General features: G+C 46.3%; 2 pseudogenes; both read left to right on the top strand.

Moving 5' to 3' along the window:
- The first annotated feature begins 599 nt into the window (after positions 1-599).
- LOC136459822 (nuclear transcription factor Y subunit B-1-like) lies at positions 600-1,656 on the top strand (annotated as a pseudogene).
- Positions 1,657-17,863: 16,207 nt separating this feature from the next.
- On the top strand, positions 17,864-18,571 carry LOC136459823 (transcriptional activator hap3-like; annotated as a pseudogene).
- The last annotated feature ends 2,143 nt before the right edge of the window (positions 18,572-20,714 follow it).

Raw genomic sequence — 20,714 nt, forward strand, 5'->3', positions numbered from 1 at the left:
TCTGGCCACGCTAGGTCTTCTCCACCGTGGATCCAGCTCTCCACCCTTGCCTCGACGCTGGCGCGGCGCCTCCTCCCTGTCCCTGCCTCCCTCCCTCCCTCCCTCTCACTCGGCGGCGCGCGGCTAGGAGCGCGCGGGCGGGCAGATCCGGCGGCCACCTCCTCCCCCAAGGCCACCTCCTCGCCTCCCCACCCGGCCGCGGCGCACGCTTCGGCCTCGAGCACGCCGGCAACCGCCCTCCTCCCCCAAGGCCCCCGCCGCTCCTCCACGACCCTGCCTGCTCTCGGCGACTCAGTGGGTCTCGGGGCTGGCACGGCCTGTGAAAATGGCCGTGCTTCTCGGGCCGGCCCGGCACGAAAATCAACCCATAGGGCCATGCCTCCCGTGGCCCTGTGAGGCACGGCCCCGGAGGCATGGGCCCGTGCCAGCCCGTTGGCTATCAGGCCGTGCTGGCACAAGCCCGTGCCAGCCCATGCCAGGCCCGGCCCGTTAGGCCATCTATATTCACTCCCCAAGCGCGTACGTCTCTCTCTCGGCTCGCACCAATAAACACAAGGGGAGAGAGCCTAGCTCATGTAAGACGCCACGCCACATAGAGAGAGACCCTGACCCGACCCATGGATCGTCAGCGACAGAGCACAGACCGACCGGCGTGACATACAGTCACACCAGCCAACAACTAACACACACGAGGAGAGCTAGCGAGGGCGGCCGGGGACGGAGGAGACGGCAAGGCAGCAAACGACGACGTCGGCATGGCCGACCACCACCACGGGCAGCCGCCGGACGGGGACGGGCGGCGGGCGGGCCTGGTGGGCGGCGCCGGAGGAGGGGGTGACCTGGAGATCAAGGAGCAGGACCGGCTGCTGCCCATCGCCAACGTCGGCCGCATCATGAAGCAGATCCTGCCGCCCAACGCCAAGATCTCCAAGGAGGCCAAGGAGACGATGCAGGAGTGCGTCTCCGAGTTCATCAGCTTCGTCACCGGCGAGGCCTCCGACAAGTGCCACAAGGAGAAGCGCAAGACCGTCAACGGCGACGACGTCTGCTGGGCCTTCGACTGCCCTCGGCTTCGACGACTACGTCGACCCCATGCGCAGGTACCTCGACAAGTACCGCGTGCTCGAGGGAGACCGCGCCGCCGCAGCCGCATCCTCCCGCGGTGGCGGAGGACCCGGCGGACCAGGCGGAGGGCCCCCCGACCACCACCCTGCTTCCACCTCGTCCGCCGCCGGTCCCAGCGCCGCAGCCGGTCATTTCATGTTCGGCGCCGCCATGGACCGCCCCGACAACAACACCTCCTCCAGGCCCTTTTAATCCATCCATCTTCAGTCCTTCACCTGCTTGTTATTCATCAGAGCAACAACAAAAGCTAGGAGCTTCGCTTATTAATTTCTACTACGTACTACTCATTTTGGAGAGGTGAGTCGTCTTCGTATCCAATCCAAATTCCAAGCTATATAATCTATCTATCTCTACCTATCTATCCACAGTTCCACACACATATATAGCTTATTGCCTTATTCCTTATTAGTGCTAGTAGTGGCAACAGTAGCTATGAGTATGTACCCAGTAGTAGCTAGAGGAGAAGAGGACTAGATCGAGTTTTTGCTATTCATCTCTGGGCTATGTATCGGTGAAGTAGGAATTGGGGTTAGGATGGGTTGGGATGATGGATGATATGGTTACCGATGATGAGGTACCATAGATTGATCACCGGAACACCGTCGGACGAAGAGAGTACTACTAGGATGGATGAAGACGAAGACACTACCGCCTACCGAGGATCGATGTAACTCCGAGTGCCCATCATCTATGAATTGATTCGATTTTGATTTGTTCACGATCGACAAATTGTCAATTTGTGAAGCTAGTATATGCAGCTCGATCGATCTGCACAAATGAAACGTACGTAGTTGTTCAATTTCAGTATTTTTGTAGCAGGTAAGAATATTATTCTAGATTCAGAGTGAAATTATTGTTGATGCTCATCTTGCTGCTTAGTATTGGCTCCTATTATTTCTTTCTTATAGAGTTCATCAATGATTGGCTTGATTAGGCAAGATGTCCAGTATTCTTTTAGCTAGGTAGCTAGAGGATGATGCTAGCGCTCATGCAAATCCAAGATTCCCACCAGAGAGTCTTGTGACAAATTAAACTAACTAGAGAGCAATGCAGCGCTGCCGCTGGTTCATGCAAAACAAACATTATCCAACGAAAAACACTCTGAAAACAATGGTTGATTCCTACTTGCTATGCATACAAGATCCATGCATGATGTTAATTATTTTGCTTTGCTGCGACTGTGGTATATTACTCATCGTGTTGTTAGTGACAATTTCTACTAGTAGAAGTGTGTAGAACGACACATGCTTGTATGAAAGTTTTTTTTTCAGTGTTTGCATAATCTATGATCAGTACTTTAGTATTGTTTGAATGAGAAGCTGAGTCTAGCATTTGTGTGCATCTCGGTTTTTTGTAGGTCTTAATTTCATTCTTATCCTTGTGTGTTGTAGAAAAAAATATCAGAAAGCTGAGTATATATCTGTGCTTAGCATGCATGTGGTAGTCATATTCATATCATCCAGTCTTGTATTAAATGTTCATAGGACACAGAAATTGATGTTTGTTTAACCACTGACATCTTAAATGGCATGCATGCTCCATGACGTCGCTCCAGGCTCCATGGTCCACCAGAGAGAGTGACGGACTCTGCTGCCTTCCAATAATTCGGGTTCAGGCATCATCACACATGCATATACTGCACTATATAGAGTACATGGAACAGCTATCTATACGTCCTTGTTTGTGTATGTGGTTGTGGCCTTGTGGGGCAGACATACATACTAATACTAGCATATCATAACATACTCCATATGCATGGGGTGCATGGTGCCCACACACCTGCAAACCAAAATATAAGTGACAGATAGATGAGCTCTCGGACTTTGGCTATATTAAACCATAGGAAGTGTCTTATTTTCTATATATATATATGTCACAACAGAAAGTAAGTCAATATAAGGATGCATGGTGGACAAACTCCCTACTTTCGAGTATCCATCACAGTATATCTTTGTAACCACTACTGAATCAGTTTTGGCCATAGTTCACTGTCAACAACGAAAAGCTTAACTTCTTTCTATAGTTAACTACTATGCTCTCTTTTTTTCTTTCATTATCTAAAAAGTGCTCCTTTTTTGCTGGTTTCATTTGGTATTATTTGATCTAGATAATCATGTCTTTTTTTTAAAAAAAACTAACAATGGAAACTATCAAGCTGGATGCACCCTTTTAAAGGCCTTGTATATTTTTGGCACCTCGCAAAATAAGCAAAGCAATGCAAAAATGCTTTTGTTGGAATTTATTGGCCATATGATTAATGCATGGCATTTAAGGCCTATATCTGTCACTACTACACCGATGATTTTTACATCGCGTGCCATCTTTTTAAGGGCAGATCATATATTAAATCGTCTCTAGAAATGTTTTGTTGCACTATAGCTTCCAAACTGTCCCTAAAAACGATTTCCTATTAGTGCTTGCTCGGCTGCTTTTGTGGGGGCATGAACATTTTTCCTTTATGTTTAATATATTGTAAGATTATAAGAAATGCGTATATTTGTTGACGGATGGGGTACTAGCTAGTTATATATGTAAGAGGATAATGCTACAATTTGTACAAAAAATAGTTGGTGAGTGTGCACTTAAAGATACATCGTTGTTGCCTCGATCTCTAAATACACAATTGTAAGCTTTTATGGTGAAAAATGATAGTGGCCCTTATGATTTTTTAATTTATTTGGATAAATATGCAAGTTATATAATATGCAACATGGAAGATACATAGATAACTGTGTTACTAGTATTTCAATTTGTCACTAAAATATATAGTGTACTTTTTTATTTGGTGTGGGGAAGGCAAAAAGCTATGTGCTGCTACATGGTGATTTCATTGATGATTTGTATGTTCTAAGACGAGCTTTGCAGGTTTCATATCACTAGCCTACTTCTATTCGCTACAATATGATTTCTCTAGCCATCCAAAAGTTTTATTTAGCTAGCAAACTGTTGTGAAAATAATAAATGATTGTTTTGTATAGGGGGACTTGGAATTTATTTGGGCAAATCATTTGAGAGCAAATATCTTCCCTGCATCATTGCTAGTTGCTAGGTGGACCTTTTGATTGCTAGCACGATGATCAGGATTCAGGAATAGTAGTCTAATATACTTTAGTTGTTGTGCTCTTAAATGAATCATAGTAGGCCAACATTGGGTTGTTGCATATAATTGGTGCTGATGAACTTGTCAAGCCAACTAGAGGGTACTCTTTCCCTAATCAATCTAAGGCATATGAAATTTAGAAAACAAAGAAATTGCAAAAAAAAAATGATCAATGATTAATCCAATTGTGTAAGTATTTAGCTTTGAAGATTGCACCAATAGATCCAGATTCAAAGGAATTTTAAGATGATTTGAGTTTGCCAATATATTAGAAGACAAATTTACATCAAAATCTACCTTAGAGGACTCTCTGAAAAACATCCTATTAACAATATATTAGAAGATAAATTTACGTCAAAATCTACCTTAAAAGACTCTCTGGAAAACATCAAACTACTTCCACCCCTCGAGCTCTCCTTTTCATAATTCTTTTCTTTTCTCGAACTACGCCAGAGAGTTGCGCGTGATTTCATTAAGATAGGAGAAACACTAAAAAACAATACAAAGGCGAGGCAAAAGAGATCCACCCAAACTCACACCCCAAACACCAAACAAAAACTAAAAAACAACAACAGAAGAATGTAGACATACAACCCCAACTAAGGGTACTGGAAAAGACCAACAAGACATCCTGAGTCTAGGACTCAAGGGGAAGTGACCTAGAGAGAAGGTCCTGAAGCTTGGAAGCTCCAACCTTTTCATAATTCTTGTAGACACATAATTGATACATACATTGTTTCCGACTATGAATATTTTTGCTCCCAAGCAAATGACAGAATCAGGGAATCACCTAGACAAAACATCATGCGTGTAAGCTATACTACAGTGAAAAGTGGTTCATCTAAATTCTATCCATAGATCGATATATCTAAATACTAATCCATCTATATATGCATTCATCCATTCATATACATCATTTCATCCATCCATTCTAAAACTTCATTCATCAACCAACTAGTTCATCTATTAGTGCATACATCCATTCATTCATGAAGGAGGAGGGGGAGAAGTTAAACTCACCTTGAGAAGGAGGAGAGAGGCCAGATTGATAAAGAGGGTGGTGGTGGTGGTGGTCCCCTGTGCCTTGGGAGGTGGACGCTATAGAGAAGGAGAAGAGACATGCACACATGGAGAAGGATGTCACCAAGGAGGAGGCCCATGTGAAGGAGGTCGGTGTGGATGAGGCCGATGGCAAGGAGGATGTGAGCAACACATTGACTTAGTAGATCTGGCGCCATGGCGACGGAGAACTAGCCATGGGCGATGCTGGGTAAAATGGTCTTAGTTGTTTCTAAATGGGATGGGAAAGGGTGAATAAGATTCTCAAATATAGACATAGAGTAAAAAATGGCGACTAGGGACCAAAACCCGTCACATTTCAGTCCAGAAAAGGTGATGGTCAACCTTGGCCCATCCATAATTTTGTTTTCAACAAGAACCCATCACTTTTGAAATGGATAAAATGTCACATATAGAGCTTGTTCTTCACACTCATCGTTATTATATATGTGACTATTGTTACGCCCGTCACTTTTTATGTGTACAGAGTAGAGCCTTGCTTTGGACCAAAACCTAAGGTTATAAAAGTGACATGTCTCATTTCCATATATACCACCAAAAGACTGATTAGTGATGCACCTTCGGAGGACCAACAAGGACAGGATGGGGCGATCCTATTTTCAATGGCGTTTGCAAGGAGGGATGGGCGTGGACTCCACAAGTGAATACTCGCCGAAGATGGGAGAAGAGCCCAACTCCGGCCTCAAAACAAGTGGATGGACCCCGTCCCTCCTTGACACCATCATTCCCTCTCTCCAAAGGCGGTTCTCTTAGGAGGGGTGGGTGAGGGCGGCGTGGGCATGAAGCATGCTCGAGTTTGACATTGCTCCAACATGAGTTGAGGGAGGCACCACCGGCCCTGTGGTCGAGCTCCTTTGGCGCGGCATAGGTTGGGCGGCGACGGTTTGAGTGTAGCCTGCCCTAGCACGACATGAGGCGAGGAGAGTCGAGGGCAGTGTAGCTCAACGCGAGGAGAGGCTTGTCCGATGACATCGTGGCGCTGGTGTGGACTTCGTGAGGATGCATAGGGTCGAATGTGACGTCTGACAGGGCCACATAGGGGTGAGCGACATTAGGCACGGTGATTGGGCGAACTGTCCAGGCCACGCGAGAAGATAAGATCGGCCCAAGGAAAGAAAATCATAGATTTAGGATAAACCTAACCCGATATAGAGGTGGACGATTCTATCCCGAAAAACAAGAATGGAACCATTCATCATTACTTATCTCTAGATCAGGCACACGCTAATCAGTCATAATAAGGAATCTTACTATATCTGTGAAAAATGAAATTTATTGCAAGCAAATTAAAGTATTCAAGTTCCTCCCAATGGGGAGCTTCCTTGGGAACAGGTAGCACAGCAGGTAGGCAGCAGCAGCCGCATCAAAAGATGCACTACTCCCCCGCGCTCGTAATTGGCTACCTTCTAGCTCCTGCTGTCCTGCATCGCTGCTCCTGCTCACACCACCTCCTTTTGGCGTTTGGGTGTGGGGTTTCGCTTGGCTAGCTTGTCAAAAGCTGCGGATTAGTAGCCTTTTTATACGGAGATCAAGTGGCCTAGCTAATATAAGGACCAGTAGGTTGCTAATTAACACTCTGCTCCCTTTGGCCCTTTGTGCGCTAGCTGTGCGTCCGGGAGAGAACAGTGCTCTCTTCCCTCAACTCAACGTTGATCCGGATGGATCCACGGCCACGTGCCGCGGCGCTGGACGCCATCATCGCCGCCATGCGAGGGACCGCACGGCTTGTCGGCAGATGTCGCGCGCCTAGGGCATCCACCAGTCAGCAGCACACCTTGCACTGCAAATTGCAAAAGAAGGGCGCCCCATTGGCTGCTCCCTGCACGGTCGTCACATAGGGCATCGCAACTAGCAGCGGCCAAAAGGTTTATTATTCTTCCTTGCATAACAGTAGTGCTTTCGGCTCTCGACGATTGCCATCGCATAATAAAGAAATCGGCGGCCGATTAGCATCTGCTTTCACGTATAGCTACGTACGGTGTTATTTCATCACATTGCACAAGCAGAACTCTATGGAGTCTGAAGATATATTATCATATCAATCAACCTAGGAATCAATCAGATATCATATGTAGGAGATGTCTTAGTTTATAAGCATCGTATGTGACAACGTGCACGAAATCTTCTGAAATTTTTATCAAAGCCTCCACATACGATATCACGACATCTGAACAAGTTTCATGATTTTCGGACATCGTTTGCTTTTTATAGAATTTAAAAACACTTCGCACGCAAGTTCGCGGTCATGTTTCGTGAACAAGATATCCGAATTTTGGGTCCGTTCCTGGATGCGGCCTCACACTACACTCACTAACATGACTATCAATTTTTGAATCGTTAAATTCCATTATTCGTAGCCACGTGCAGTTCAAATTTATATTTTTCGAAAAAAAATCAAGTAAAAGAAATAAAGTAACTAAATATATAAAAAAGTCACAAAAAAATCCACAAATTCTAATTAGGAGTTCCTGGTACTTTAAAAGGGCTGCACAAAAAATTTGGAGGCCAAAAACAAAAAAATAAAAAACTTTACCGAGTGCCGGGGCATGGCACTCGGCAAAGGGGGTCTTTGCCGAGTGCTAAGAATAAGGCGTTCGGCAAAGAGGAATTTTTTATTTTTTTTAGAAATTTCTTCTTTGCCGAGTGTCTTCACAGGGGCACTCGGCAAAGGCATTTCAAAAAAAATTGCCGACGGCCGGATCAGGGGCACTCGGCAAAGTTGCCTCCTTTGCCGAGTGCCTCCCTGATCCGGTACTCGGCAAAGGGGCGGGTGGGGCACTTAATCGATTTCGGCCGGCCCGGCAGTCCAAGCAGACAGCCAGCCAGCCCCCGTGCCCACGCCGGCCCGCCCTCGCCCCTGCGCCGCGCGCCGCCATCCGCGCCCACGCCGGCCCGCCCCCGCCCCCGCGCCGTGCGCCGCCATCCGCGGCCACGCCGGCCCGCCCCCGCCCCCACGCCGCGCGCCGCCCTCCGCGACCACGCCGGCCCGGCCCCGCCCCCGAGCCACACGCCGCCCTCCCTACCCCGCGCCCGCCAGCCACCAGGCCACGCATCGGCGCCTGCCCCCACCCCTGCGTGTGGCCGAGCTTGGCCAGCTCGCCCACGCCGGCCCACCAACGCCGAGGAGCCGGCCGCGCCCCGTGGACCGGCCACGCCCCTTGGACCGCCCGTCCCGACGCCGCACGTGCCCGACCCTGTTCCCGACTCCGGTGACCCCGACCCCGACCCCGACGCCGCCCGCCCCTACCCTCGGCACCCGTCAGGTATGCCCTCTCTCTTGTTGTTGTCGTGGTAGTTATAGTTGTAGTAGTATTAGTTGTAGTAGTAGTGCTAGTGGTAGTAGTAGTAGTAGTAGAACTAGTGGTAGTAGTAGTAGAAGTAGTGGTAGTAGTAGTAGAAGTAGTGGTAGTAGTAGTAGAAGAACTAGTGGTAGTAGTAGTAGCAATAGTGGTAGTAGTAGTAGTAGCAATAGTGGAAGTAGTAGTAGAAGTAGTGGTACTACTTGGATATATTCTTCTGCACGGATTGATATCCAAACTACATGGCTTCTCTTGAGACATATGTGCTTGTCGGCCATCGTGTCCGCTGTTTTTTGCAGGTTTTGGAAACCTTACCGTGCAGGGGAGGTTCTGCCGAATTTTTTTAAATGACAGTATTTTGTTCCATTTTTGTAGAGAAGAGCCCGTCGGAGCGGAGTCCGAGTTCCCGTCGTCGTGCCGGTCTGCCTACACCGCGTCGCCTTGCACCACTGCTACCGACCTGCCACCATGGCCCCACTAGCCTGACTCCGCCGCCACCCTAGGTATAACCCCTCTTTCTGTATTATGGTCGTAGATCGCGTAACCCTAGTTAGGTCTCTCCCATTCGAAAGAGATACGGTTGGAGGTATGCAGATCTTTGCATATCTATGACCGTATCTGTTTCAGATTGTCCACATTTTTTGGATAGCCCGCGGATGCATAGATGGGTTAGTTTCCATGGTCTACTCCGGTCCAAGATAGAGTTTCGGCGTCACCTCCCTGTTGTTCTCCGGATACGCACTCTTCTTTGACAGGACATGTATCTGGAGAACAGCGGGGAGGTGCTGCCGAAATTCTATCTCGGATAGGAGTAGAGCATGGAAACTAACCTCATCTATGTATCTGCGGGTGGGATTAGGATCTATCCTCACCTATTAGACAGTAGGAACACCATGTAGATGCAATTGATGGTTTCATTACTCGCTGATACATATGTTAGAGGATGGATGACCGTCAGTGGATGTACATGGGCTGGAGAAGTCAGAGTGATTACACCACGGAATGGATGAACAAGACTGATGCTTTCTTGAACAGTGCATTTGGCAAGGCTGCTAAAGGACATTGCCTAGTTTTGTGACCCTACAGCAAATGTGGAAACAGGAGAAGGGTAAACAAGGTGGAAATGGGTAAACATCTTGTGAAGCATGGATTTACGCTAGACTACACCCGATGGGTCTACCATGGTGAAGCCCATCGTATTAGAGAGGAGGTGGTGAGACCACGGGTGGAGGCTTTTGATGCTGATGCCAGGGTAGCAGATATGTTAGATGACTTTCACCAAAGATAGTTCGATGAGGGACGTGAGAAGGAGGAGATGGAGGCAGCCGCACAGGCGTTCTACGACATGATGGACTCGGCACAGAAACCCCTTCATGATCGGTCAACGGTGTCTCAACTGGATGCCATTGGACGCTTAATGTGGTTGAAGTCCGAGTTAAACTTGAGTCGACCTGGCTTCGATAAGATGTTGGCCGTGATTGGCACCCTGCTTTTGGAGGGCCACATTCTGCCAAAGAGCATGTACGAGTCATAGAAACTCCTTCGTGCACTTAAGATGTCGTATGAGCAGATACATGCTTGTCCGAAGGGGTGCGTCCTATTTAGGAAAGAACACGAGCATGCAAAGTTCTATCCAAAGTGTAAATCCTCTAGGTACCTGGAGGTAGACTCTGATGATGGCCAGAAGAGGCAACTTACGATCCCTGTGAATATCCTATGGTACCTTCCTGTTCCTACCGAGGATCCAACGGCTATACATGACCGAGGAATCCACGAAACAGATGACATGGCACAAAAATAACAAACAGTACAATCCTGACAAGATGGTACATCCATCCGATGGTGAAGCTTGGATCCGCTTTAATGACAAACATCATGACAAAGCAGATGAGGCTCGTAATGTACGTGTCGCGCTAGCAACAGATGGGTTCAATCCTTATGGAATGATGGCTAGCCCCATACACATGTTGGCCCATCTTCGTTATCCCCCTTAATCTCCCCTCCGGTGTCTCCTTTCAACGACATAACATATTTTTGTCGTTGATAATTCCTGGACACTCAGGGAGTAATATGGGTATGTTCATGGAGCCCATGTTTGATGAATTGGTCCATGCTTGGGACGAAGGGGTATGGACATATGATCGAGCTACAAAGACAACATTCAAAATGCACGTTTGGTACCACTACTCCCTGCATGACTTCCTAGCAGTATGGGATATTCTGCTGTCTAGTGTGTTCACAGGGAAGTTCCCATGCCCAATATGCAAGGAAGGTGTGAGGTTCATTTGGTTGTAGAAGGGTGGCAAGTATTCGTCGTTCGACATACATCGTCAATTCCTACCTCTTGACCATCCATTCAGACAAGACATCAAGAACTTTACAAAAGGTGTCAAAGTGACTAAACCCTGCACCGTGGATGATGACTGGTGCCGAGGTTCATGCTCAGATAGATGCTCTCGTGCCCAATGAAGAAGGTGGTTTTGTGGGATATGGTGAGCAACATATGTGGACTCATATCTCGGGCATGACGAGGCTCTCCTATTTCGATGACCTTCTTCTGCCACATAACATTGATGTAATGCACACTGAAAAGAATGTCGCCGAGGCACTTTGGGCAACACTCATGGACACTGAAAAGTCTAAGGACAACCCTAAGGCTAGAGTGGACCTGGACAACGTTGTGCGATAGACCAAATCAAGAGATGCAGCCTCCTAGTCGTGGCAAGACCTGGAGAAGGCCTAAGGCCGATTTCAGTCTTGAAAAAGGGACCAAAGGAGGGAAGTACTTGAATAGATCAAGACACTAATGTTCCCTGATGGGTATGCAGTGAATCTAAAGAGGGGAGTGAACTTAGGCACTCTGTGAGTCAACGGGATGAAGAGTCATGACTACCACATATAGATTGAGCGGCTTCTTCCGGCGATGGTTCGAGGCTATGTCCCAGGAGCATGTTTGGCAAGTGCTGGTAGAGTTGAGCTACTTATTCCGCTAGCTTTGTGCCAAGGAGCTCTCTCGGACCGTCATTGATGACTTGGAAAAAGCGGCACCCTGTGTTGCTCTGTAAGTTGGAAGAAGATCTTTCCACCCAGCTACTTCTTGCCGATGCAGCATTTGATTGTGCACCTCCCATATGAGGCACAGATGGGGGGGGGGCCCATGCAGAACCGTTGGTGCTATCCAATCGAGAGATGTCTGAAGACTCTTTGCAAAAAATGTAGAAATAAAGCCAAAATTGAGGCTTCCATTGCAGATGCATACATTCTAGAGGAGGTCAAATTTCATAGAGAAATACTAGACTGAGAATCTTCCTAGCGTTTATAATCCACCCCCTCGTTATAATGCTGGCGAAAATGAATCGAACCTTAGCCTTTTCCAAGGGCAACTCAGAAGCGCAAGTGCATCGACCACTAAGCAATTGAAAAATAAAGAGTGGCGCAGTATCATGCTATATGTGTTGACCAACCTTGTCGAGGTGCAACCGTTCATTGGGTAAGTTCTGAACGAACTTGTTTTATTTCGCCGTATGTCCTTGTTTCTTCGTCCAACCCCCTTGTTTCTCGTTGGTACATGGAATTTCTTCATCAATCCTAGCATGGATCAAGGCAACCTACCCCGCATTAAAATGATACCTTCTTTCATGGGGTAGCGGGACCAGAGAGCCCCTGATTTCATTTGTTGGTTCAAACAGAAAGCCCAAACTGATGCGCCTATAAGTGATGAGCTGAGATAGGTTGCAAACGGCTGTGCCGTTAGGGTCAAGTCATTTACCGGTTATGACGTGAATGGATATCGTTTTCACACAGCAAGCTACAAGCAGAGTCAGCCTAATCGAAAAACCACAAACAGCGGAGTTGTTACGCCCGACACTGATGGACTTGACTATTATGAAGAATTGAAGAAATCTACGAACTATCATTCTATGGTTCCAAACCTCTTACTCTTGTCATATTCAAATGCCACTAGTTTCATCCTAGTGTAACGAGACGGACCGCTAAGCTTAGGCTAGTCGAGATTCGATAGGATTCCGTCTATCCACGAAAAGATGTCTACATTGTGGCTCAACAGGCCTGTCCAGGTTTATTATATGTCATACACGTGCAAAGACGCCGAGCATCTTAAGGGTTGGTCTATTGTGCACAAGGTATCGCCACACGGTAAACTACCTGTCCCAAACGATGAAGATTACAACTTCAACCCAAACACATATGATGGAGAGTTCTATCAAGAAGAGGGGCTACAAGGGAGGTTTGACATAGACTTAACCGAAGAGATAGGAATGGAAGTAGACAATGAAAGGGATGATGAAGAGGACGCTGGAGACGAGGTGCGAAATCTGAAGGACATACAAATGCTTGAGCGATTACGTTTAGGCAATGACAATGAAGACAACATTCCTCCTTCGGATAGTGTTGATGAGTTGGACAATGTTGATAGTGATGACGAGACCTATGATCCAGCTAATCTCAATCATGAAGATTATTTCTAATACATGTAATACTATGTTTTTTGTAATTATGTTTTGTTCATTTTTTCATATATTTCTAATACATGTATTACTATGTTTTTTTGTAATTATGTTTTGTTCATTTTTGCACCTATTTCTAATTACGTCTTATTTTTCTTTTTTATTGCAGGTGATTGAACAAAGATGGCGGGCGACCGTCATAGGTCCGTGAACTCGATTTACCGAAGACCACGCCGGCTATAGGAGGAGGGACGGCGGAGGGATCGTACAGGAGGAGGAGGAGGAGGACCGCCAGTCGCAGGAGAGGGTCCGTCTCCTCCCGCACCGCGTGAGGAGGACCGCCAGCCGTAGGAGGAGGTGGCACCCATGGACAAGTCGGACGAGGAGCTGGTTCGGCAAACAGAGAAGGAGGAGGAGGAGGAGGAGGAGGAGGTGGTAGGCATGGGTTCCGCTTCCTCCAACTCCTCTTCGAGTGTCTACTTGCGAGGTCCCGCGAGCCTCCACAAGTTCCGCTTCCTCACCAATGCCCAGTGATTCTCTCCGAAGGGCAAAAGTAAGTAACTTTATATGTTATCACTACTACTTCATATGATATGATGAAAAAACTAATAATTTTTCTTAATCACTTGTGCAGAAACTGGGTGGTTGTGTCAGGTGGTAGCGCATGGCTAGTCAACGGCATCCTGGGTCTTCTGTGCAGGCAACACTTCCCCGGCATTGTCACATACGCATCGAAGATGGAGCCGACCTACTCGTTTGACCACTACGCCGTCGCCCCCGATGCGGAGTACCCCAACAAGGCGGCGCGGGTGAAGGCAGAGTTTTGGGTAAGTCTCCCTCGCACAACATTGCTCAATACGTCGCATTCATTGGACTTTTCTTGAAATAATGAATGGATACATCGCTTTTGTATGCAGACCTATTACAGATGCGAGGAGGGATTTGAGGCCAGGGCGGAGCAGGTGACTACCAAAGCCTGTAAAAAACTTGTCACCGACATGCATCATGAGGTGCGCATCTAGGCCATCGTAACCTACTACGGGTCGAAGCTTAGAGAGAGGAAAACCAAGAAAGACGCAAGAGAGATACAGCTTACCCGGGAGCAGTACCTTGAGGTAAATGAAGAACATCAATATTGATTCGTTTTGAGATTAAGTTGGTTTAATTTGATCTTCTTATATGTCCAATACTTGATGACGTATAGATGATTCCCTGGTGGTGCCAAGCGTATCCCGAGTGCTAGGGCGATGATGGTGGAGCGGTGGTTCACGGAGGAGTACCTCAAGATGCACAGGGATGCCCGGGACCAGTCAGTTTGTAGATGCAAGGTCCAGCACACCATCAAGGCAGCCGCAGCCTTGCCAGATACAAATAAGCATGGGTACGTGAATTCATTTATCTATTGTGACGCTTAGTTCTGCCTGATTTCTAATCATCGTGTTGTCTTTCTCGCAGTCGGCGTCACATAGTGGCCAGGCTTGCTCGGACTTCCAGGCATGGTGTATGGCCCACAAGGGCAAGGCGACGTCCGACTGTCTCCTTCAACCTGGAGGACCCACCCGAGGCATACACGAACCCGAGCGTCCACTCCCGCATCAGTGAGTACACTGAGGTGGCGAGGTCGCTCCATGGGTCCAGACCACGATCCGAGCACCCAGGACTTCGATGGAGAGGCCGTCATGAGGGCGGGGCAAGGCAAGAAGCATGGGACGGTTCTGGCTTGGCGACGGCGTCATCGACACGGCCTCTACTCCCTCTCTCTCCCAGATCTGAGCACGGAGCACGAGCGAGAGCCCGGCCATTCACACACGGCCGATCGCTGCACAGCACCGGGTTGACGTACTCGAAGTTATTCCTGTTTTACTCGTCATACATTGATCTTTACACACCTTAATTAGCTTTGCATTACTGAAACATTGGAGTGAAATATTACAGGTCCAGGCTGGAACAAGAAATGAGGCAACGTCAGGAGCTGGCGGCCCAGCTGGACGCCGAGCGGACCGAGCGGCAGGCCCAGGCATAGAGGCTGACAGACATTACAGAGTTTCTATAAAGGGCTTGGGCAACGTGTGGGCTTCTCTCTGCCAGCTGGGCTGTTGGTTCCACCTCCGCCTCCGCGTGCTGCAACTGCAGCTACTCCTGTGAGTATGAAAGTTTTTTTACTTTCGCTTGTGCTTTGCTTGTATGGCCTCTACCTTTCTAGATTAAGCTATCTAAATAATCTTGTCTCACATGCAATCTTTACTCCTTTGTGCAGTCTCCATCTGACGGTGGTTCGGAATAATCCGTCCTCATGCACCTCCGAATGATAGAGCTGGGCCTTCACCATAGTCGCAGTGGCCGAGATGAGTGCACGTTGTATTTTTTTCATTTGTTGTTCACTTGGTGATGGACTTGTGATATACTTGTGATGCACTTGTGGCCTTTGATGGACTTGTGGATTTATTTGGATAGACTTGAGCACTTATTACTATATATGTGATATATATTGTGATGGATGTGATATGTGCGGATGGATGTATGGATGGATGAGATATGTATGTGATGGATGAGAATATATGTGATATATGTTTGTATAAATTTATTTATAATGATGGAATGTAAAATAAAAATAAAAATTTGTCGTTTCGGGTCACTTTGCCGAGTGCTTGCACTCGGCAAAGGACCCCGTTGCCGAGTACAATGGTCACATCACTCGGCAAAGCTGGAAAAATGGGCGATCGTAAAACCGTTTTTCTAGCTTTGCCGAGTGTCATGACCATGTCACTCGGCAAAGATTTTTTTTAAAAAAAATTCAAACTTTGCCGAGTGCCAGACAGAGGGCACTCGGCAAAGATTTTTTTTTAAAAAAAATCAAACTTTGCCGAGTGCCAGCCAGAGGGCACTCGGCAAAGATTTTTTTTTCAAACTTTGCCGAGCGCCGGCCAGGGGGCACTCGACAAAGAATTTTTTTTAAAAAAAATGCAAACTTTGCCAAGTGCCAGCCAGAGGACACTCGGCAAATAATTTTTTTTAAAAAAAATTTAAACTTTGCCGAGCGCCGACCAAGGGACACTCGGCAAAGAATTTTTTTTAAAAAATATATAAAAAATCTTTGCCGAGTGCCTGCAGGGTTGGCACTCGGCAAAGAGACCGTCAACAGTGCCGGCGCCGTGACGGTCGTTTTTCTTTGCCGAGTGCCCGATAAAAGACACTCGGCAAAGAGGACTTTACCGATTAATTTTTTTGCCGTGTGTTCTTTACCGAGTGCTGCACTCAGTAAAGACTTTGTCGAGTGTAATTTAGCCTTTGCTCGACAAAGAACCTGAATCCAATAGTGAGCGCAAAGAACCTGAATCCAGTAGTGAGTGGCGACACTCAACAACAGTGGTGGCAGCAGCGATGGCAAAGATCGATGTGAGGGATGAGCTATCCATCTTCAGGGGCAACGAGCAGTAAGATAAGATCGAAGTAACTAACGATGCATGCATGCGAGTATATTTTCTTGCAGAACCAATGCTCTTGCTCTATCAGACTCCGATAACGAGAAGGTCGTTGTGTTTAAAACTTAAGGTTTTAAGCATGCATGCATCTCACGAAGTCGTCTCTCTCTCTCTCTCTTGTCCATGTTCCAAGACCTTGTAACTGTGATACCACATCTATTATTGTTAATTCTTCATGTTCTACGCACGTACAGTATTCTGTATACTTTATAGTATAGTATTGATGATAGAAGTGTGCCTTCCTGTTCCTGGTCCTTGTGAATGGTCTGTTCACATGTACGTATGTGTGTATTTATCCTTCCGTCATCTGTCCAGTGTATTTTCTTCGCCCTCACGGATGATATTATTGTCTGATTAACCGGAATCGAGTTAAGGAGGCAATCTAGTTATGAACTTGTTAACGGGACAGTGTATGTACGTTAACCATCAGCTTGCATGCACGGAGGGGGCGGAAGATACTATTACACATAATACATGTTATAAACCCTATAACAGGAAAATATAACTACTTGCGTCATTTTCCACACAAAATTATGGCACAGCAGGACGGAAGGCCGACATTTCTCCCAACGAGGCTAATAAAACGTAATGCCACACATTTTGTTTTTTAGTTATCTAACCATTAATATGCATGGTATGGTGGACTCAACTCCTGCCCTATCTCTAGCTATAACATTGTACATTCTTTTAGAGAACTAAGAAAGTCGGTGATGAACAAAGAAAAAAACAAACAAAAAAATAACTCTGCACGTCTCAATGCATCGATAAGGCTAATATGGCTTTGTATCCTAAGAGCCAAAGCTATATAGATTTGTTGCAAAGAAGATCACATACACATCTTGTCTCGTATATTGCAGGTATTGGTAAAAAAACGACATATATACATATTCTCATTGAAATATATAATGTGTATACGTCCCCTCTCCACCTGGAAAATATAATTTGGATATATGGATGGTCGAAAGACCGATATTTTCTCAACAAGTTGTATATTTAACAATTACAGAGGCGAATAAAATATAGGGCCACATATTTTGTTTTTTATTTACCGAATCATTAACATGTGTGGTATGGTGTGGCAGACAACTCTAGTTGCCCTACCTCTTGATATAGCATGGTACACTTTTTGAGAGAACCGAGAAAGTTCAAGGAACAAGCCAAAAAAGCCTTTGTGTGTCTCTATGCGTAAACAAGGCTAACCTTCACTTCAAAATAGTCGGAATTGAGAAGATAGCTTTCTGTCCAAAGCATGAGGCTATATAGCTCATTGCAAGCAAGGCTGCATACACACCATACCAGTCTTCAGTCGAGATGAGCGATAATATCAATTTCACTGGTTTTGCCCAATCAGGACAGCCCCAACCCCAAAGCCACTCTAGGGCATCAAGTTCAACCACACAAGATGCCAACGACGGCGTTAGGCATGACAACAACCTCCTGCCCATTGCCAATGTTGGGCGGATCATGAAGGGACGCCCTCCCTCCGCAAGGCCAAGATTTCGAAGCACGCCAAGGAGACCATCCAGGAGTGTGCAACAGAGTTCGTGGGCTTCGTCACTGGCGAGGCCTCCGAGCGGTGCCGCCGGGAGAGGAGGAAGACCATCAACGGCGATGACATCTGTCATGCCATGAGGAGCCTTGGCCTCGACCACTACGCCGACGCCATGCGCAGGTACCTGCAGAGGTATCGCGAGACTGAGGAGCTGGCGGCTGGCACTCAACAATGGCGGCGGTGGCCGCGACGGCTAGGGCCATTCAGATTGATGTGAGGGCTGAGCTATCCATTTTCAAGGGCAGCAACCAGCAAGATGACAGAGATTAAATACTTTTGTGTGTGCATCGAGCACACAGCTTCTTGCAGAATCAAATTAAAGGCTCTTGCCCATCGATCACTGTGATCCTAAGATTGCAAGAGCTCTCTCTATTATCTAAGCATGCCATGGAGTGATGTTCCTTTTGTCCTTGTTTAAACAATTCAAAACCTTGTAACTGTGCTATTACATCTATTGTTTCTTTATAAGTTCTATATATACGTGCGTACGACTTCAATCTGCATACCCGAAGTAGCAATAACAGTGTAACTCCCTCATCCCCGTGTGTGTGTGTGTGTGTGTGTGTGTGTGTGTGTGTGTGTGTGTGTGTGTGTGTGTGTGTGTGGTTTGTTTACATGCAACGTATGTGTGTTTTGTTTGAACAAAACTCTTATACTGCAGACGCTTAAAAGAAGCAAGGATTATATTCTCATATTTCCTATACTACAGGTGCCTAAAAATTGAATTCTTCTCAGATGATCGGTTTAGATTTAGGATGGAGGTTTACCTTAGAAAAAATATGCCCTGCGGACCTTATAAAAGGGTTCGAGAGAGGCAGACCGACCCAAAGGAGGAGGCAGACAAGAGGCGGCAGATCCGCCAGCAGCTACCGGTGGATGTGGATGGCGGTTGGGCCACGGAGGGGCAGGGGAGGCATGGAGATGGCACGACTACGTCAGGTTAGTGTGGCGGAAGCAGTGGGACTAGACATGGTGGTCGGGAGGTTGCTGAGATGAGAGGGCAGGCTGGCGGGAGGTGGGGGCGAGCTCGCAGATTTGCAAGCACGCACACTGAAGAAGATGACTCCATAGTCATACGATTAAGATCTGATGACTGAGATTCGTCGCCCGCCCGAGAGAAACACAAAAACAGACACATGATGTATAGCAGTTCCATTATTTGAATTAATTCAATTTGTTGGAGCCTAGGAATACTTGAAAGTAACTACATATATATTGTGAAAAATATTTTGTGGGGAAGGGGATTTTGATTGCTCTCGGGTGTAGACAGAAGGTGTGTTTGCCCACTGTCCTAGGACCTATGATGGATCATATTAAACTCAAGTCCCCCAACGGCACGTACAACACGAAAAGTTGAATCGAAGAGCACAAAAAACACAGAAAGTTGGGTATTGTTTGCAATTCACAATAAAGTTTGTAGCTAGGGACCATTCCTTTTCCAGAGAGATCGAGAACAAGAGTTTTGTGTTCATCCCTTGTAAAGCCATCTTGTGTTGAGCATCCTGCATAGCCAGTGCATCTACATTTTGCAAAAAAATGTTTTTTGAAGATAATGTTGTCCGACAACAAGTGTCAAGTTGCGAAGTGAGGATCGGTGTGGAAGCGCACTGCCAAAAAAGACATCTCGAGAGATGCAAGAAATGATTACATTCGCATGTGCAAGGACGCTTTTACACTTGTGTCATTCACATGTTAGCGCTTGCCACATAAAGCATTCCACTATCATTATCAGAAGGATTGGCCTGACTGCGTCAAATCTGATTTGAATACTGGAATACGCAACTGACTCAATAACAACACCTTTGTTTTGAACCACACTACTATTTGTATTGTAATATATAAGATTCTAAGTCTTTTAATAGCTAGAGGGCAATATTGTATACGAAAGCTCCTCACTATTGCTTTTCCCTATTGATTCCTTGAATTAGTATTTGCAACTTTGTAAAACTAGAGAAACCTACGTATCTACTATTTCTGCCTACGAAAGTTGCCATAATTATATAGGTGAGAATCTATTTCATGTGATACTCTAATACTATTTAGGGCTCTATTTGGCCAGGCTTCTCGAGAGGCTTCAGTTCTAGATTATCTGGTTTATTGGGTTAAGCTACGACGAATGTTAGCTTATTATAGGTGAAGGGCCCTTTGAGAGAAGTTAAAGAGGTGAGATGTTTTTTTTGTATCAGAAGGGTCAGACCACCTAAATGTGGCTTCTCTGATTTTTTTTAGGTAAAGTCATTTTCCAAAAAAAAATCCCTATGAAACAAGACCTTAATATAAGACAATAATATATACTCCTAAAATATCATAACCATTTAGATAGACAATATGCGGGAATGCTTACTGGTTGCAAAATGAAAGCTTTAGTCTTCCCTAGGTGGAGATGTAGGCCGTGTTTAGATGCTTATTGGGCCACTTAACTAGTTAACTTATAAGAAAAGCGCTTCGTGGACCAAACAGAAAGCTTCTCAGTAAGCTCATTTTGGCTTGATTTCTCTTAAATGAATGGGAGGGTGGATTTTCTAGGCAACAACTTGCAAGGAGTTTCTCATATTTTCACTCGCATGCACGCCAGCAACAGGAGAATCGAGATCGGGGGGCTCATGCCTT

This window comes from Miscanthus floridulus, chromosome 6 (genome assembly GCF_019320115.1).
Source record: "Miscanthus floridulus cultivar M001 chromosome 6, ASM1932011v1, whole genome shotgun sequence".
NCBI lineage: Eukaryota > Viridiplantae > Streptophyta > Magnoliopsida > Poales > Poaceae > Miscanthus > Miscanthus floridulus.